Raw genomic sequence first — 8281 nt, 5'->3', positions numbered from 1 at the left:
ATAGTTATAGTTTTCCTTAGTTATGATAAGAGATAAAATAGATATAAATATTGTAACTGTAATTCTTACTTGATAACTGTTTTGTTATATGTAATTTTACTATGTTAAAGTTAAAGCCTTTCTTTTTTTGTTTAAACAGAAAAAGGGGAAATGATGGAGGTGGGTCTTGTATCTTATCTGTTGATTTCATTGGTTAATAATAAAGAAACTGCCTCGGCCCTCATAGGACAGAAAATTAGGTAGGCGGAGTAGACAGAGGAGAATGCTGGGAAAAAGAAGCTGAGTGAGTGAGTCGCCATGATGCTCCCACTCCAGACAGACGCAGGTTAAGATCCTCTCTGGTAAGCCAGCTCATGGGCTACACAGAATATTAGAAATGGGTTAGAACAATATGTAAGAGCCAATAAGAAACTGGACCTAGCCGGGCCAGACAGTTTGAAAGAATACAGTTTCCGTGTAATTATTTCGGGCATAAGCTAGCCATGCGGGTGGCCGGGTGCCGGGGACGCAGCCCCGCCGCTCTTATTTCAACACTTACTGACTTCACTGGGGCTGTGCCCTGCTCATTCTGCATTCTCCCCCTTCATACTTGTGCAGACTAGTCAATACAGGCACAGTTATATCATGTTTAACTACAATATTGGGGTCATGGGTATAGTTCAGTGGTAGACAGCATGCTTAGTGTGCAGAGGATCCAGTTTCTCCACTTCCTAAAGAGTCACAATCTTCCAAAACAATGTCTATAGCCAGGCACAAAACATTAAACACTCTCTTCCAGTGATCACCTGAAATGCTCACGCAGCCTCTGTGGATGCTGGGAACCAAACTCTGGTCTCTGCAAGAGCAGTCTGTTCTCTGTGCTCTTAACCAGTGAGCCATCTCTCCAGTCCTGAAGCGCCCTTTGTAAAACCTGAAACACAAAACCTTCTAACTTCCTATTCCTTCTGTCCCCTTGGCCCCAAATAGTTTCATGCTAAGTGGAGAACTAACTGACTCAACCACATCCAGTTCCTGGATTCAAATCCAAGTTCATCAACCCCCGAGCTCTGCCTGGCTCATCAGCCCTGGAAGGCTCTAGGCTGCTGGTTGTATTGAGAGCTGAACTCTCCTTTGCCCCTCCAACATTCATTCTTTGAAACTGCTTCTATAAAACTGCATCCAAATGAAAGATGGAGAGAAGCCACTTCAAGGCAGTCAGGAGGACTGGAATTTTGTATATAGAATTACTTTAGCAATGTTTTTGTCTGTCTCTACATTTAATCAATCTTTAAATGTTCTGATCATTTTGATGCATTAAGAATCTTAATGTATACAGCATCAGATATGTCTCACAGAATATTGTCATTCAATAACCATGTCACTAAAATGAACTTTGTTACTAACATGTCAGCCTACTTCTCAGCTTCCATGCACTTAGTTTTCATGTGTGTTTTCAAGGACACCTGTGTATCACCCAATGTCACCATGCCTCATCTCTCCAGTGGGACAGGGAACAAAGCCTTCATAGTAGATGTGTGAAGATGAATGAATGAATGAATGAATGAATGCCTGAGGAACTGGAAGGGGGTTGGCAAGAACCAAGTGCTTGTGAATTTCAGTGATACTCTTTGCAATTCTCTAGTGGACATCTCTCATTCCTTCACCTTCACCACTACTATTATTTCTGCCTCTTCCTATTCCTCCTCCACCACCTCTCCCTCCTCTCATCATCATTATCATTGTCGTCGTCTTCTTCTTCTTCTTCTTCTTCTTCTTCTTCTTCTTCTTCTTCTTCTTCTTCTTCTTCTTCTTCTTCTTCTTCTCCTTCTCCTTCTCCTTCTCCTTCTCCTTCTCCTCCTCCTCCTCCTCCTCCTCCTCCTTCTCCTTCTCCTCCTTTTCATCGTCCTCCTCCTCTTCCTCCTCCTCCACTTGTTTTTCAAGACAGGGTTTCTCCTTGTAGTCCTGGCTGTCGTGGGACTCACTCTATAGACCAGGCTGGCCTCAAACTCAGAGATCTGCCTACCTCTGCCTCTCAAATGCCGAGATTAAAGACATGAGCCACCATTGCCTGGTTTCATCCCTTCACTTCTTCACCCCTTCTCATCAGTGAGTTCTTTGCAAGCCCAGACCTTTTACTACCTCCCTGGGTCCATTTGAGTCCTGTTGCAAACACTAGGGAAATGAGCCTGTGCACTGAGGGAATACACAATGTAAGATGCTTGGCAATCCTGGTCCATTTGTAGGCTGGCAAGCCTAAGTGATCACCATGGGCCATCTTGAAGCTGCCCTTGGGAAGATCTTGGCACTGCACAGCTTAGTCACAATCCGTCTTCCTACGTGTCTCACTGGTCTCCGTAGAATGTATTCAGGGTCTGCCTCTCTCACAGCTGCCGACCCCAAGATCTCAAACCATCTACCACAGGGCCTGTTGTGCACCTGTGCACCCGTGGGGGTCAATGGATCCATTGGGAATGCTGGAGATGAGTCTTGTGAGCCTCCTTCAGCCCTGCTGACTGCTGGCAGGTAGGGAAGGAGTTGACGCTTTCCACTGGGCACCTGACTTCCTGGGCTGACAATGTGGTTGGGCTCATGCAGGCCACCGTCTTTCCTAAGTAAGCATCTTCCTCTGCCTGTAGTTCGCTGAAGGGGCAGGAGGCTTTGCCCTTGTCAACTGGGCAAAAGATACATGGACCATTGAGCACCATTTGGCAGCTTAACTGCACCAGATTCGGTGTTGGTAGCAGAAGGCAGAAGGCATGAGACAGAGACACGAAGAAAATGGAGAGCCTCTGAGGCCCAGCCTGAGAGCTGGGGCAAGGTTGCTTCTGCCATAGTTACTGGCCATATTAACTCCTCTCTTCCTTTCTCTGACCATATGTCTGATAGAAACAAGTTAAGGAAGGAAAGATTTATTTGGGTTCATGGTTCAGAGGACACAGTCTGTCATGGCAGGAAAGGCATGTTGCTGCAGAGGGCTGTTCTACAGCAGGGGAAATTTCATCATGGGCTTCTTTCCTGGCAGTGGCAGACTGGAAGCAGAGTGCTCAAGCCGAAAGTGGGTTTGGGCTGCGATCCTCAAAGGCCTGACCCAGTGACCCAGTGACCTCACTTCTGCCAGTCAGGCCTCCAGCTCCAGAGATTCTTCAACCTTTCCATGTAGTTTCACCAGCTGGGGACCAGGTGTTCAAAAACATGAGCCCTTGGGGGACATTTCAGGCTCTGACCACAGCACTACCTGAAGCCACAAGGCCAATCAGAACTCAAAACCATATTCAACAGGAAGATACACTCTGCCTTCTTAGGGGAGGAGCTACAGAGTCCCATTGTGGAGAACTGTGGCTGTAGGTGGAAATGGTGAGTTAGAAGCCAATGAAGTTATAGGTGGGGCTGAGCAATCAACAGCTCTTAGAAGAAAGAAGTAGATGAGGAACCTGTAGCCAGGAATGAGCTGTGCTGATGGGTTTTGAAGGTATATGTAACGTCCTGACTGCCTATTGGCAGCAGAATTTAGCCTGGTTATAGAAATGGTCTACCTATGATCAGCCAGGTTGCTTTGGAAAGTCACTGAATACACCTTAGCCTTTATTTTCCCACCTGTATCATGAAATTGCAGTTCATATCTGCTATGGCGTAGATATGAAGTATCTGCCCACAGGCCCACATTTGAAAGTTAGCGATTGGATCGTGAGAAACCTGATCTATTCAATGGATTAAGCTAGCAAAAGATCCATTATTGAGAGGTGATGGAAACATGGCGGTGGGGCCAACTGGAAGTAGTAAGTGTCTAGGAGCTGCCCTTGGGGGCTTTGCCATTTTTTCGTTTTTCTGTGTAGTGTATGCATGTGTGCACATGTGTGTGCGGCAGTGCTGACTTGTACAGGCATGTATGGAGGCCAGAAGCCAACCCTGGTATCTTTTTTCACCTTTTTTCTTTTCTTCTTTCTTTCTGTCTTCCTTCCTTCCTTCCTTTCTTCCTTTTTTTTTTTTTTTGAGGCAGGGTCTCTCACTGAACTTGGAGCTGGTTGGTTCAACTAGGCTGTCACTGAGGCCTTGGACTCTTGATGTGGGAGTGATTTCTTATTAAAAAAGAAACCGCCTAAGCCCCTTGATAGGCCAACCCTTAGGTGGGTGGAGTAAACAGAACAGAATGCTGGGAGAAAGAAGCTGAGTCGAGGAGTCGCCATGATTCTCCCACTCCAGACAGACGCAGGTTAAGATCTTTCCTGGTAAGCCAGCTCATGGGCTACACAGAATATTAGAAATGGGTTAGAACAATATGTAAGAGCTAACCAATAAGAGGCTGGAACTAATGGGTCAGGCAGTGTTTGAAAGAATACAGTTTCCGTGTAATTATTTCTGGGCATAAGTTAGCCATGCGGGCGGCCGGGTGCCGGGGACGCAGCCCTGCCACTCTTATTTCAACAGACTCTGCCCATCTGACTGATAGTTCTGGGATTACATGCATGCACTGCCATGATGAGCTTCTAATGTGGGTGCTGGGCATCAAAGTCAGGTCTTCCTGCTAATACAGCAAGAACTCAGCCATCTTCTCAGCTCCAGAGGTGGTTATTTCTTACTCAGGGTCTTTCTCTGTCTCTTTCTCCTTCCTGACTTCTATTAAGTGAGCAACTTTGCAGCATGCTTCTGCCATCACGATGCTCCCAGCTTCATCATGTGTTCTGCAGTGGACTGAACCCTCTGACATCGTCTTTTCTCCTTGTTTACCTTAGCTATTTGCCACAGTGATGGGACTAAAGCATGGGTTCAGAGGATCATTGTGAGGCCTTCTAGCATGAGTCTGATACAATGATAAAATACGCCTAATATTAATCCAAAAGCTGTTGTAGCAAATTACAGTAAATATAGCAAAAGCAATTAATAATAACGAGCGATTAGGATTTCCCACTTGCAAACAGTCCTGGAATTTTCTCTCTCAGAAGTCAAAGAGCAGCAAAGTTCAGCATTAGAATTGTCCGTAGGTCACTTGAGCCCCCCTCCCTGGCTTCACATGTCTCAGAGGGCTCAGTTTGGGTGTGGGTAACTTTAGCTCCACTTCTAGCCCTGGCCCTCGATACAGTGCAAGAAGAGGGCTTATCAAGGGAGCAAGGTGGCTCTTCTCTAGGCTCAGGAAAGCCTCTCTAGTTTTGATCCCCACAGTCTAGTGTCTCTGGGTAGGAAACATCAGGAGGGTGACCAGGAAATACATTAGACTTCTTGCCCAGCAATCCTGAAAATAGCCTACATATAAGTATTATAATATAGTGGCCACCAGACACACATGGCCCCCATGGCTAGTATGAAATGGTCATTCTATTCAGAAATGAATAACTCATGTAGCCTCACATGGCCAGTGGGACCTATATGGGAGAGTTAAGTTCTAGACAGATAGACCACTACTACCAGCCATCAGCTGAAAATGTTTGGTAACCTTGTTTTGGGCAATGTGGGAACCAGGTGTAGGTTGTCTGTAGGGGCTCAGCTGACTCCAGAACCCAGAGAAGCTCGGTTTTTCTGTCTCCTTGCCTGTTTTAACTCACTTGTAGCTTCCAGAAAGGCCTGTTCCCTCATTCTGCCAGGTGCCAAAGAGAAACAGCCTTAACAGTCTCTCTGAAGACAAGGCAAGAATCCACGTCCTTCCAGTGTGGATAATGGTTTTGTAAGTAAACGGTCCAGTGTGAGATTGGAGGACATTAAGACAGCTCAAACATCTTAGTGTGCACATACACACATGTTTACACACTGGCACATACACACATGTTTACACACTGGCACATGCACAGACACACACACACACACATGCTGGTTCACATACACACATACTTCCTTTGGGAAAGAAGTTGTTCTTGGAAAGCTGAGGCATGAAGCCTTAGTATGGAAAAGCAGATGGGTTTGCTTTGGCCTTAGCTGGGTTCTAAAAGATGACAAAGCAAAACCGCCTCAGGGTCTGCTTTTGAAACTCACATAGAAATTTATTTAAGGGCCTTCTCTAAGTACCCACAGAATGCTGAGCCCGGACTGGATGGTGGCTTCTGCTTAGACACCTTCCACACCTACCCTACCCCCGCCATGGCCTTTCAGGTCCAGCAGCGCTAGATGGCCCAAGCCAATTCCAGTCTTCGTGCGCACGCTAGGTGAAAATGCCATCCTTTGTCCTCTCTCCCATCTTTCGGTCCTCGGAGATTTCTTAAAGTTGGGTGACCTTGCAGGCTTCTCATGTCCTTTAAAGTGCAGATTTCTTTCTGGAGCCTTCCAAGAACTGACTGCGGTCAACCGGTGGCTCCTTCACCAGCTTGCTGCAATGGCACGGGTGAGATTAGCTTTCTGCTATCACCATAATTTACAAGGCTCACATCACCATGTAACGACTTGGTGATTACATGGAAAATATCGTATAAATACACAGTAATTACAAGTTCATGCAGATTACTTGGGATATACATTTGAAGTTACCGAGTAGTTCAAAGATTAATTATCCTGTAACTGGCAGTATTTAAATCATTTTTCCCCCTCATATACGGATACATCGAGGTCGACTTCAAGGCAGCCTAGGACAGGAATGCCATGAGTATGATCTGAAAAGAAAAAATGAAATTTGACAGGCATGGATTATTTAAAGCATGCATATGGGAGCCGCACAGCCACTGCTCTTTGATGCAAATCGTAGGGGAAGGAGCAGGGGGATGGCGTGGAGGGAAAGGTGCTGACCAAAGTGAGGGCTTCCTGCCGGGGACTTGAAATTTAAACAAATAAGCATTTAAATGGCGGCTCAGCATTACGTTCCGAGCTGCGTGCATTAATGTCAACATCTGGTACCAACATTTTGACAATTCTATTAAAATGCCCCAGCATTCCCTATCTAACACCTGTTAGCTCTAATTTTCTTTCCTGAGAAGCACACCAGTAGACAGGGTAGATTCCAAACCATTTATCACTTTTAAAGTGCTCCCATATGTGTGCTGGACCCAGGCTGGCCCTAGGCAAACGTTTTCCGAATGCATTAAAATTCAGGACTATTTTTTTTTAAGTGTAGACACCAATGTTTCATTGAATTCATGTCTGGTAATTATTAGCTTAAATTATGGCTCACACATGACAAAGTGGACCATGAATTAAAAGGCGCGCGCGCACACACACACACACACACACACACACACGTGTGCACGCGCGCGCGCGCGCGCACACACACACACACACACACACACACACACACACGCCCGTACTCTTCAATAGATGCTCTGGAATCGTACATTGCACGTTATTGAGATGTCAGTCAGTAACCATTACGCAAACAATGCTTCATGGAGGGCCCTGGTAAGAGGCCCTGGGTTCCCGAGAGACCATCTAAAAATGTCAAAAATGTTACAGTATAAATGAATGACATCAACAAGACGGCGTATGCTTGAGATGCAAAGCTATTAGTTAATATATTACAAGTTTCAAACCTCTAAGCAAAACAGGCAGTATAATTTTCTTTTAACAAAGGGGTGCAGATAAGATCTAACCGATTCCCAGACAATGCAATCTCTCTGATTTGGAGGATGGGAGGGCGGGATGGTTTATGGAGATTCAGGGGCTTGCAGAGTGTGCTCAAGGAGCTTGGGTCTGCCTTGGCTGGAAAAGATGGGTGGAAAGTGAGGTTCGGATATGCCAGGGGATCCTTTTCATGATGATGTCTGGTGCTCCTTGCTGTGTCTTTTCACAAATAGAGGAGACTCAATAGAATCTGTTTTTAAAAGAAAGCAGGTGCTTGAAGAAAGGCACTGGGAGCAGAATTATTGCACAGGTAAAAGTCCGCTCAGGCTTTTCTGAGGAGCCTCTTAAAAGTAGTGACCACATGAAGTACAGTTTCTTTCAGATTCTCCTGGCCCCTGACCCTGACAAACTCACACGGAAAAGGGAAGTTTTAAGTAACTACCAAACACACATAGAAAAAGAAAAGATTGTAAGCAAAGGTAAAAACCACAAACAAAACACTTCCATGCACTTGGGATGAAGGATTCCATCGGAGATACAAGAAAATATTGAGACGGCGAGGGAAGAAGGTAGAGAAACCCAACGTCACCAAGCCCTCAATGTAAAAGACTCAGCAGACAGTTAAAACGTCTGCCCCTGTACACACGCACACCTACACGTTCACACTTCCTCTGTTTACTAAATAACATTTCAGCACAGTTTTCATCTTATAAGGAAAGTGTTTGAAACTCGGAATAAGTGCACTTAATTAAAGAGAGGCTGTGAAAATGTGCACTAATCTGATATGACTAATAGCAAGTGCATGAAATTGCTAATTAGAATTTCATTA

The sequence above is a fragment of the Alexandromys fortis genome, unplaced genomic scaffold (assembly GCF_014885135.2).
Source record: "Alexandromys fortis isolate MF-2015 unplaced genomic scaffold, M_Fortis_MF-2015_v1.1 scaffold_16, whole genome shotgun sequence".
Lineage (NCBI taxonomy): Eukaryota > Metazoa > Chordata > Mammalia > Rodentia > Cricetidae > Alexandromys > Alexandromys fortis.
This window is presented reverse-complemented; position numbering follows the sequence as displayed.